Source organism: Oncorhynchus masou, chromosome 11, assembly GCF_036934945.1.
Source record: "Oncorhynchus masou masou isolate Uvic2021 chromosome 11, UVic_Omas_1.1, whole genome shotgun sequence".
Classification (NCBI taxonomy): Eukaryota; Metazoa; Chordata; class Actinopteri; order Salmoniformes; family Salmonidae; genus Oncorhynchus; species Oncorhynchus masou.
Window position 1 is genome coordinate 50,755,951 of NC_088222.1, and position 12,142 is coordinate 50,768,092.

Here is a 12,142-nt window from a genome sequence, read left to right on the forward strand (position 1 = left end):
TCATGGATTAAAATCCTGCAGCGCACGCAAGGTCCCCCTGCTCAAGCCAGCGCATGTCCAGGCCCGTCTGAAGATTGCCAATGGCCATCTGGATGCTCCAGAGGAGGAATGGGAGAAGGTCATGTGGTCTGATGAGACAAAAATAGAGCTTTTTGGTCTAAACTCCACTCGCCGTGTTTGGAGGAAGAAGAAGGATGAGTACAGCCCCAAGAACATCATCCCAACTGTGAAGCATGGAGGTGGAAACATCTTTCTTTGGGGATGCTTTTCTGCAAAGGGGACAGGATGACTGCACCGTATTGAGGGGAGGATGGATGGGGCCATGTATCGCGAGATCTTGGCCAACAACCTCCTTCCCTCAGTAAGACCATTGAAGATGGGTCATGGCTGGGTCTTCCAGCATGACAACGACCCGAAACTCACAGCCAGGGCAACTAAGGAGTGACTCTGTAAGAAGCATCTCAAGGTCCTGGCCAGGTCCTAGCCAGTCTCCAGACCTGAACCCAATAGAAAATCTTTGGAGGGAGCTGAAAGTTCATATTGCCCAGCAACAGCCCCGAAATCTGAAGGATCTGGAGAAGGTCTGTATGGAGGAGTGGGCCAAAATCCCTGCTGCAGTGTGTGCAAACATGGTCTCTGTAATTGCAAACAAAGGTTTATGTACCAAATATTAAGTATGGCTTTTCTGATGTATCAAATACTTATGTCATGCAATAAAATGTGAATGAATTATTTAAAAATGATACAATGTGATTTTCTGGATTTTTGTTTTAGATTCTGTCTCTCACAGTTGAAGTGTACCTATGATAAAAATTACAGACCTCTACATGCTTTGTAAGTAGGAAAACCTGCAAAATCGTCAGTGTGTCAAATACTTGTTCTCCCCACTGTATATATACTGTATATATATATGCAGTGCCTTCAGAAAGTATCCACACCCCTTGACTTTTTTCACATTTAGTTGTGTAAGAGCCTGACTTTGAAATTGATTACATTTACATTTTGTGTCACTGGCCTACACACATAAATACCAAACTTGTTATTGCATGGATTCTGAATTATTTAACAGCTTGGACCGCTATTTCTTGTCCCGGAATCATGTTTAATTGCCAGGTTAAAGTCTACTTGAAAGTGCCGCTAACCTAGCTAAGCTGCTAACATTAGCCATCAAGCTAAAAAAGTTATTCCCAGATTAGTTTTCCAATGGAGCCCTCTTTGTCTGGAGAAGTAAATGAACGGTTCCAGCTCTGTAGGAGCTGTATCTACTATGCTTTGTTTCAGGACAAACTGGATCACTCAGAGTTCCAATGCGACAATTGTTTGCTTGCCGTGGATTATAGGCTTGAGGTAGCTTCCTTGATCGCACAGGTAGCCAGCCCACGTAAGAAACTGGGGAAAATGCAGAATAGAATGTTTACCTTTTCTACAGTGGAAGCTGAAGACAGCGGCCTCCCGCAAAGCAGTCTACACACCCAGCGAGAGGCCTGGAGCGGACACAACAACAAATCGTTTTGTCACCCTGGAGCCTGATCTTCCTGCACCTTCGTTGCTGGGGGTACTTGTGTCTGTGGCCACTGTGCCTACTCCTACTCCTTCCCCTACGATTTCGAAGTCGATGTCGGCAACCTTCCGTCCCTGCTCTGGATCGAGCGGGGATTTTCCATCTGAGGGAGCGATGCACCAACCTGTGAAGCGTGGGAGTGGGCGGATTTTGGGCAGCTCCATGTTAAGAAATGTGGCTGTTCCTGGTGCAAAAACAATGACTTCTCCCCGAGCTTGAGCAAATGACATTACTAAGCTGCTCCCAAATGTACTATGCCAGGACATGGACATTGATTCTATCGTAGTCCATGTGGGTTTTAATGACATTATGAAAGGCAGCTCTAAACAGTTGAAACTGGATTTCAAAGCGCTAATTGACTCTCTGCAAGACACTAATAAAATACCCATAATATCGGGCCCTGTGCCCTCTCTGAGACGTGGCATTGAATGCTTTAGCAGGATTCTTTCTCTTCATTTCTGGCTACGTGATTATTACAGTACAGCGGGTGTAACTTTTGTTGACAATTTCGATACCTTTTGGAAACAACACGTTTTATAAGGAGTATGGGATCCTGGATCCTTTCACAGCATTATAAGGCTGCATTGAGACAATGACTTATCAATGACTCAAGCCCAGCTCAGTTAATTGTGAGTCATCATAATTCTTTAGCAAATGTACATTATACCAGGGGCATTGGTAGACACAATGTAAGTAACCTAATTTATGTCCTTCTAACTGTCATGAATGCCTCTGCTGATTGTACAGCTATTGTATGCAGCAATCATGTGCCTATAAACCAGATTTATGCTGTTAGCACTGAGGCGGTATGCCCTAGTAGGAAATCCACTGTGTGCAGCTCACTCTGCACTAACATAAATAACATGAGAATATCTACTTCTGCTAAGCTTCCCAGTAAAGCAATGAAAACAAGCAAGCATCCCAGAAATGTGCTCAAAATAGCCAATGTTAATATATGTAGCTTAATGAAATGAATAACTGGCTAGTAACAGATGGAATTCATATTCCGACTCGCTCTGAAACTCACTTACACAATACATTTGATGATACAGTGGTAGCAATACAAGGTTATAACATTTACAGAAAACACAGAAATGCCAGTGGTGAAGGTGTAGACTGTTTATATTCAGAAACACATTCCTGTAAAGATTAGAGAGGATCTCATGTTAAATACTGTTGAAGTAATATGGCTACAGGTTAATCTGCCTCACCTAAAGCCTGTTCTTGTGGGAAGCTGCTGTAGACCACCAAGTGCTAACAGTCAGTATCTGGATAACATGTGTGATATCGAATCAAATTTTATTTGTCACATTTGCCAAAATACAACAGGTACAAAATACAACCTTATAGGGAAATTCTTACTTACAAGACCTTAACCAACAATGCTTTAAGAAGTTTTAAGAAAAAAAAGTGTTAAGTAAAAAATAAATACAGTTGAAGTCGGAAGTTTACATACACTTAGGTTGGAGTCATTGAAACTCATTTTTCAACCACTCCACAAATTTCTTGTTAACGAACTATAGTTTTGGCAAGTCGGTTGGGACATCTACTTTGTGCATGACTGTCGTGGCTTCTAGGAGTAGTGGGTGGAAGAGTCAGGCGCAGAGAGCAGAGTAAGTTCAAATGTGGGTTTTTATTCCAGGAACAGAATAACGGTCACACCAAACACCAGGGCGCATAAATAACCAAGTCCAAAAAACAGGACGAAACCGTCCGGAAAAAGGAATCCACATAAATCCACACACATGAACAGAAAAACAAGCCCGCACAAAAGCAGGCGGGCATACCGGGTCTAAATAACCCAAAACAAAACCTAAACAACAAACAGGTGAAACTAATCAGACAAAACTAACTGAAACAGAAAAGGGGATCGGTAGCAGCTGGTAGGCCGGCGGTGATGACCGCCGAACAGGAAGAAGAACCGGGATTCGTGACAATGACTAGTAATTTTTCCAACAATTGTTGACAGACAAATTATTTGACTTATAATTCACTGTATCACAATTCATTCAAATGTATTTCAATCAATCAAATGTATTTACTGTATAAAGCCCTTCTTACATCAGCTGATGTCACAAAGTGCTGTACAGAAACCCAGCCTAAAACCCCAAACAGCAAGCAATGCAAGTGTAGAAACATGGTGGCTAGGAAAAACTCCCTAGAAAGGTCAGAACCTAGAATCGAACCAAGAGAGGAACCAGGCTTCGAGGGGTGGCCAGTCCTCTTCTGGCTGTGCCGGGTGGAGATTATAACAGAACGTGGCCAAGATGTTCAAATGTTCATAGATGACGAGCAGGGTCAAATAATAATAATCACAGTGGTTGTAGAGGGTGCAACAGTTCAGCACCGCAGGAGTAAATGTCAGTTGGCTTTTCACAGCCGATCATTCAGAGTATCTCTACCGCTCCTGCTGTCTCTAGAGAGTTGAAAGCAGCAGGTCTGGCACAGGTAGCATGTTCGGTGAACAGGTGCTGGAGCAGCAGCATGACCAGGTGGACTGGGGACAGCAAGGAGTCATCAGGCCAGGTAGTGCTGAGGCATGGTGCTAGGGCTCAGGTCCTCTGAGAGAGGGAGATCGAGAAAGAAAGAAAGAAAGAAAGAAAGAGAGAGAAAGAAAGGGATAATTAGAGAGAGCATACTTAAATTCACACAGGACACTGGATAAGACAGGATAAATACTCCTGTCCTACTACAAAGCACAGCCCCCACACCACTAGAGGGATAGCTCCTGTCCGGGTTGGGGGGGCGCCAACCCGGACAGGAAGATCACATCAGTGACTCAACCCACTCAAGTGACTCACCCCTCCTGGGGATGGCACGGAAGAGCACCAGTAAGCCAGTGACTCGGCCCTTGTAATAGGGTTTGAGGGAGAGAATCCCAGTTGAGAGAGGGGAACCGGCCAGGCAGAGACAGCAAGGGCGGATCATTGCTCAGTGCCTTTCCGTTCACCTTTACACTCCTGGGCCAGACTACACTAGTAGTTTGCTAAGAAATTCTAGGGACAGTAAGGAGGCCTGCGTCTTGTGACCGTAGCATACGTGTAGGTAAGTACGGCAGGACCAAATCTAAAAGATTGGTAGGAGCAAGCCCATGTAATGCTTTGTAGGTTAGCAGTAAAACCTTGAAACCAGCCCTTGCCTTAACAGGAAGCCAGTGTAGAGAGGCTAGCGCTGGAGTAATATGATAACATTTCTTGGTTCTAGTCAAGATTCTAGCAGCCATGTTTAGCACTAACTGAAGTTTATTTAGTGCTTAATTCGGGTAGCCGGAAAGTAGAGCATTGCAGTAGTCGAACCTAGAAGTGACAAAAGCATGGATTCATTTTTTCTGCATCATTTTTGGACGTAAAGTTTCTGATTTTTGCAATGTTAAGTAGATGGAAAAAACCTGTCCTTGAAACAGTCTTGATATGTATAAAGAGAAATCAGGGTCCAGGGTAATGCCGAGGTCCTTCAGTTTTATTTGAGACGACTGTACAACCATCAAGATTAATTGTTAGATTCAATTAATTGTTAGATTCATCACTTTGTTTCTTGGGACCTAGAACTAGCATCTCTGTTTTGTTCGAGTTTAAAAGTAGAACATTTGCTGCCATCCACTTCCTTATGTCTGAAACACAGGCTTCCAGGGAGGGCAATTTTGGGGCTTCATAATGTTTCATCAAAATGTACAGCTGTGTGTCGTCCGCACATAGCTGTGAAAGTTAACATTATGTTTCCGAATCACCAAGAGGTAAAATATATAGTGAAAACAATTGGGGTCCTAAAACAGTACCTTGAGGAACACCGAAATGTACAGTTGATTTGTCAGAGGAAAAACCATCCACAGAGACAAACTGATATCTTTTCAACAGATAAGATCTAAACCAGGCCAGGACTTGTCCGTGTAGACCAATTTGGGTTTCCAATCTCTCCAAAAGAATGTGGTGATCGATGGTATCAAAAGCAGCACTAAGGTCTGGGAGCACGAGGACAGATGCAGAGCCTCGGTCTGAAGTCATTAAAAAGTCATTTGCCACCTTCACAAGTGCAGTTTCAGTGCTATGATGGGGTCTAAAACCAGACTGAAGCGTTTTGTATACATTGTTTGTCTTCAGGAAGGCATCTTTTTCTAAAATGTTTGAGAGGAATGGGAGATTCGATATAGGCCGATAGTTTTTTATATTTTCTGGATCAAGGTTTGGCTTTTTCAAGAGAGGATTTATTACTGCCACTTTAAGTGAGTTTGGTACACATCCGGTGGACAGAGAGCCGTTTATTATGTTCAACATAGGAGGGCCAAGCACAGGAAGCAGCTTTTTCAGTAGTTTAGTTGGAATAGGGTCCAGAATGCCGCTTGAAGGATAAGAGGCCAAGATTATTTTCATTAATGTGTCAAGAAATATAGTATTAAAAACCTTTAATCTCTCCATTGATCCTAGGTCCTGGCAGAGATGTGTAGACTCAGGACAACTGAGCTTTGGAGGAATACGCAGATTTAAAGAGGAGTTCGTAATTTGCATTCTAATGATCGTGATCTTTTCCTCAAAGTATTTCATGAATTTACATGGCTTATGCCATACCAGGCAGGGATGCTCTCGATGGTGCAGCTGTAGAACCTTTTGAGGATTTGAGGACCCATGCCAAATCTTTTCAGTCTCCTCGGGGAAAATAGGCCTTGTCTTCAAGACAGTCTTAGTGTGTTTGGACCATGATAATTTGTTGGTGATGTGGACAGCAAGGAACTTGAAGCTCTCAACCTGCTCCACTGCAGCACCGTCGATGAGAATGGGGGCTTGCTCGGTTCTCCTTTTCCTGTAGTCCACAATAATCTCCTTTGTCTTGATCACAATGAGGGAGAGATTGTTGTCCTGGCACCACATGGCCAGGTCTATAACCTCCTCCCTATAGGCTGTCTCATCGTTGTTGGTGATCAGGCCTATCATCGGGCAAACTTGATGATGGTGTTGGAGTTGGACCAGCCTTTCAAAGCACTTCATGGCTACAGGCGTGTTCAGGTTATCAGTCAACCTTCCAGGGTAGCTACAAACAGCACAGGAATGAAATCCTCAACATATATTGATTACATCTTTACTAATGCTGTAAAAATGTGCTTGAAAGGAGTATCCAGATCCATCGGATGTAGTGATCACAATATAGTAGCCATATCTAGGAACATCAAAGTTCCAAAGGCTGGGCCTAATACAGTGTTTTAGAGATCATACAAGAAGTTTAGTAGTGATTCCTACTCTATGTTGTTGATGTAAAAATATTTGTTGGTCTGTGGTGTGTAATGAGGCGCAACCTGTAAGGGCACAGGGTGAGACCCAGAAGCAGACACGGGAGGCAGATGGTTAGAGTCGCTGATATTTATTATAATCCAAGGGGCAGGCAAAAAGAATGCCGTGGACAGGCAGAAGATCATAAACAAGGTCAGAGTCCAGGAGGTACAGAGTGGTAGGCAGGCTCGAGGTCAGGGCAGGCAGTATGGTCAGGCAGGCAGAGTCTGAGTCAAGGCATGCAAGGGTCAAAACCAGGAGGACTAGCAAAAGAGAGATATGAAAAAGAAGGAGCACGGAAAAACACGCTGATGGACTTGACAAGACTAACTGGCAACAGACAAACAGGGAACACCGGAATAAATTCCCAGGGACTAATGGGGGAAACAGGTGACACCTGGAGGTGGGTGGAGACAATCACAAAGACAGGTGAAACAGATCAGGGTGTGACACAACCAGACGTTGCACTTGACACATTTATGAAATTGCTTATCCCAGTTACTGATAAGCATATACCAATTAAGAAAATGACTGTAAAAATGTTAGGTCCCCATTGATTGATGAGGAATTGAAAAATTGTATGGTTGAGATGGATTAGGCAAAAGGATTGGCAAATATGTGAGGCTGTACAACCGATAGGCAAAAGTACTGCAAATTGAGAAATCATGTGACTAAACTGAATAAAAGAAGAAACTACACTATGAAACAATGATAAAATGACTTAAAGAAGGATAGAAAAAAGTTTTGGAGCACCATCAATGACATTTTGGGAAAAAAAGGAAAACTCAACTCCATCCTTCATTGAATCAGATGACTAATTCATCACAAAACTGATTGATATTGCCATCTATTTTAATGATTTTTTTCATTGGCAAGATTAGAAAATTTAGGCTTGACTTATTCCTTGCCACCGATTCTGAAACTAACTGAAACTTTATTCAGTCTTAAATATTTTTTAAAAACTACAAGCATTGTATTTGGGAAAAATCATTAACTTAACCGTAAACCTCAACTAAATCTTGAAATAAATCATGTGGAAATTGAGCAAGTTGAGGTGACTAAACTGCTTGGAGTAACCCTGGATTGTAAACTGTCACGGTCAAAACATTTTGATACAACAATAGCTAAGATGGGGAGAAGTCAGTCCATAATAAAGCGCAACTCTACCTTCTTAAAACAGCACTATCAACAAGGCAGTTCCTACAGGCTCTAGTTTTGTTGCACATGGACTACTGTTCAGTTGTGTAGGCAGGTGGTCCTTGGATGTACACAGAGAGCCAACATTAATAATATTTCAATTTCTCCTGGCTTAAAGTGGAGGAGAGATTGACTTCATCCCTACTTGTATTTGTGAGACGTATTGACATGTTGAAAGCACCAAGCTGTCTGTTTAAATGACTAGCACACAACTCAGACACCCTTGCATACCCCACAAGACATGCCACCAGAGGTCTCTTCACAGTCCCCAAGTCAAGAACAGACTATGAGAGGCACACAGTACTACATATAGCCATGACTACATGGAACTCTATTCCACATCAGGTAACCGATGCACAGCCGTAGAATCAGATAAAACAGATAAAAATACACCTTAAAGAACAGCGGGATTGTGAAGCAACAAACATAGGCACAGACACATGCATACACACAAACACGATAACATATGCACTATACACTCGTACACATGGATTTTGTGTTATAGATATGTAGGGGCCTGAGGGCACACACTTAGTGTGTTGTGAAATCTGTTATGAATGTACTGCAATGTTTTTAAAAATGTATAACTTCCTTCCTTAACTTCCTTTTGCCGGACCCCAGGAAGAGTAGCTGCTGGCTTGGCAGCAGCTAATGGGGATCCATAATAAATACAAACACATATACACAAAACCCCATAATGTGAAAGTGGAATTATGTTTTTAGAAATTAATTAAAAATTAAAAGCTGAAATGAATTCAACCCGTTTGTCAAAAAAAGCTTAAATAGGTTCAGGGGTAACACGTCACATATCAACTCACATAATAAGTCACATAATAAGTTGCATGGACTCACTTTGTGTGTAATAATAGTGTTTAACGTGATCTTTGAATGACTCCTTCATCTCTGTGCCCCACACATACAATTACTTGAAAGGTCCATCAGTCGAGCAGTGAATTTCAAACACAGATTCAAACACAAAGACCAGGGAGGTTTTCCAATGTCTCGCAAAGAAGATCACCTATTAGTAGATGGTTAAAAAATTTAAAAAAGCTGACATTGAATACCTCTTTGAGCATGGTGAAGTTATTAATGACACTTTAGATGATGTATTAATACACCCAGTCACTACAAAGATATAGGTATCGTTGCCGGAGAGGAAGGAAAACGCTCAGGGATTTCACCATGAGGCCAATGGTGACTTTACAAGAGTTACAGAGTTTAATGGCTTTGACAAGAGAAAACTGAGAATGGATCAACAGCATTGTAGCTACGACACAATACTGACCTAAATGACAGAGCGAAAAGAAGGAAGCCTGTACAGAATACAAATATTCAAAACAAGCATCCTGTTTTGCAATAAGGCACTAAAGTAAAACTGCAAATATGTGGCAAAGAAATGAACTTTATGTCCTGTATACAACACAATACTGGGTACCACTCTTCATATTTTCAAGCATGGTGGTGGCTGCATCGTGTTATGGGTATGCTTTTCATCTACAAGGACTAGGGAGTTTTTAGTACAAAAATATCTGCTTAAAAAAATATATATTTCTCTCTATATATATATTTCTTTCTCTCTCTCTCCAACAAGAGAGGTGTGAATAGCTTGAACAGTTTGGGATAACATGGGTTTCAAGGTGGGGGATTGTTTCCAGGCCGATAAATGACAATATCCATATGGACCTTTGCAACCTAGGACATCTGTGTGACAGGACCTTCTTAAATAGTACGTGTGTACACCTGATGTATACTAGTAGATCAGATTGAGAAATTATGTTGATGTGGATACACATTTTAGACAGATCTGTCATTTTCTGTATTCTGTCAGCAAGAAACAGGATACCTGGAAGAGTTGTCGTTTTGTTCTCCGAGTATGAACATATCTGAAAATAACACTGTCATCCTTATAAGACAAACTGTTATAATAATTTAATTGCTTTACTTTTGCACTTTTTCAAAAGTTCTGCAAGCCAGTTGTCTCTTCTCTCACTGATTCATCCAGCAGTCAGTTGATTCTATCCCATGGGTGCTGAGCAACTCTGGACAACAGCAACTTTAGGGACCCAAACATATACTCAACTTTTTGTCAAGATGGAGAAGGATCATGATAAAAGAGAATGTTTTAAATAAAAGTAATGACTAGTGTCATAGCTATACATAGATCTGAGTCTTATAGAAAGGTGGTCCTGTACGCACACTCTGTGTTGATGGAATCTTTGGACATTAGACAATGTCTTGAGGGCCTGCATTGTTGTCAGGGGTGTTGTTGTTAAACATCTACACTAGTTTCTCTGCAGCACTGGCTGCATTCTTCTCCTTTGCGTAAATATAGAGTGGAAGGATACGGCACCAATCGGATTCTTAATTAGCCTGTCAATAAGACTTATAATAGGAGAGAGAGCAGAAGTTGACTACACAACCTGCTACAGACCATACAAGAACTGATGCCTTATCATTGACAACCAGGATGATTATTGTTCCTATTTTACAATGTACACTACCAGTCAAAAGATTACGAACACCTACTCATTCAAGTGTTTTTCTTTATTTTTACTATTTTCGACATTGTAGGATAATAGTAAAGACATCAAAACTATGAAATAACACATACGGAATCATGTAGTAACCAAAAAAGTGTTAAACAAATCCAAATACATTTTATAATTGAGATTCTTCAAATAGCCACTATCTGCCTTAATGGCAGCTTTACACACTATTGGCATTTTTTCCAGCAGCTTGATGAGGTAGTCACCCGGAATACATTTTAGTTAACAGGTGTGCCTTCTTTAAAGTGAATTTGTGAAATTTCTTTCCTTCTTAATGTGTTTGAGCCAATCAGTTGTGTTGTGACAAGGTAGGAGGGGTATATAGAAGATAGCCCTACTTGGTAAAAGACCAAGTTCATATTATGGCAAGAACATCTCAAATAAGCAAAGAGAAAAGACAGTCCATCCTTACTTTAAGACATGAAGTTCAGTCAATGCGAAACATTTCAGGAACTTTGAGAGTTTAAAAAAAGTTTCTTCAAGTGCAGTCGCAATAACCATCAAGCACAATGAGGCTCTCATGAGGACCGCCACAGGAATGGAAGACACAGAGGTTACCTCTGCTGCAGAGGATAAGTTCATTAGAGTTACCAGCCACAGAAATTGCAAAGTAACAAACACATCTCAACATCAACTGTTCAGAGGAGACCGTGTGAATCAGGCTGTCACGTCCTGACCTTAGTTCCTTTTTTTATGTCTCTATTTTAGGTTGGTGAGTTGGGGTGGGCATTCTATGTTTGTTTTTCTATGTGTTTGGCCTGGTATGGTTCCCAATCAGAGGCAGCTGTCAATCATTGTCTCTGATTGAGAACCATACTTAGGCAGCCTGTTTTCGCTCTTGAGTTGTGGATAGTTGTTTTCTGTCTCTGTACCAGACAGGACTGTTTCGTTTGTTCCGTTTTTGTTATTTTGTTCTAGTGTTGAGTGTAATTAAAAGATCACGAAAACGTACCACGCTGCACCTTGGTCCTCTCATTCTTCCACCTACGACGATCGTTACAGAACTACCCACTACAACCGGACCAAGCAGTGTGGTAACCAGGAGCAGAGGGTTCTGGACTCCTGGACATGGGAGGTGATTTTGGACAGTAAGGGACCCTGGGCACAGGCTGGGGGATATCTCCGCCCCAGGGAAGAGCTGGAGGCAGCTAAAGCCGAGCGGCCGCGATATGAGCGCAACAGGCTGCCGTGCGAGTAGCAGCCCCAAAACATTATTGGGGGGGGGAGGAGGGGCACGAGGAGTGTGGCTAAGTCAGGTAGGGGACCTGAGCCAACTCCCCATGCTTACCGTGGCCAGAGGTTGACCGGGCAGGCACCGTGTTATGCAGTGAGGCGCACGGTGTCCCCAGTGCGCACGCATAGCCCGGTGCGCTACATCGCAGCTCCACATATTGGCCGGGCTAGAGTGAGCATCGACCCAGGAGTAATGAAGCCGACTCAACGCATCTGGTCTCCATTGCGTCTCCTCGGCTCGGGTTATATGGCACTAGCACAGCCCAGTGCGGTATGTTCCACCCCGCCGCACTTGCCGGGCTACAGGGAGTATCCAGCCAGGACAGGTTGTGCAGCCTGGGTGCTCG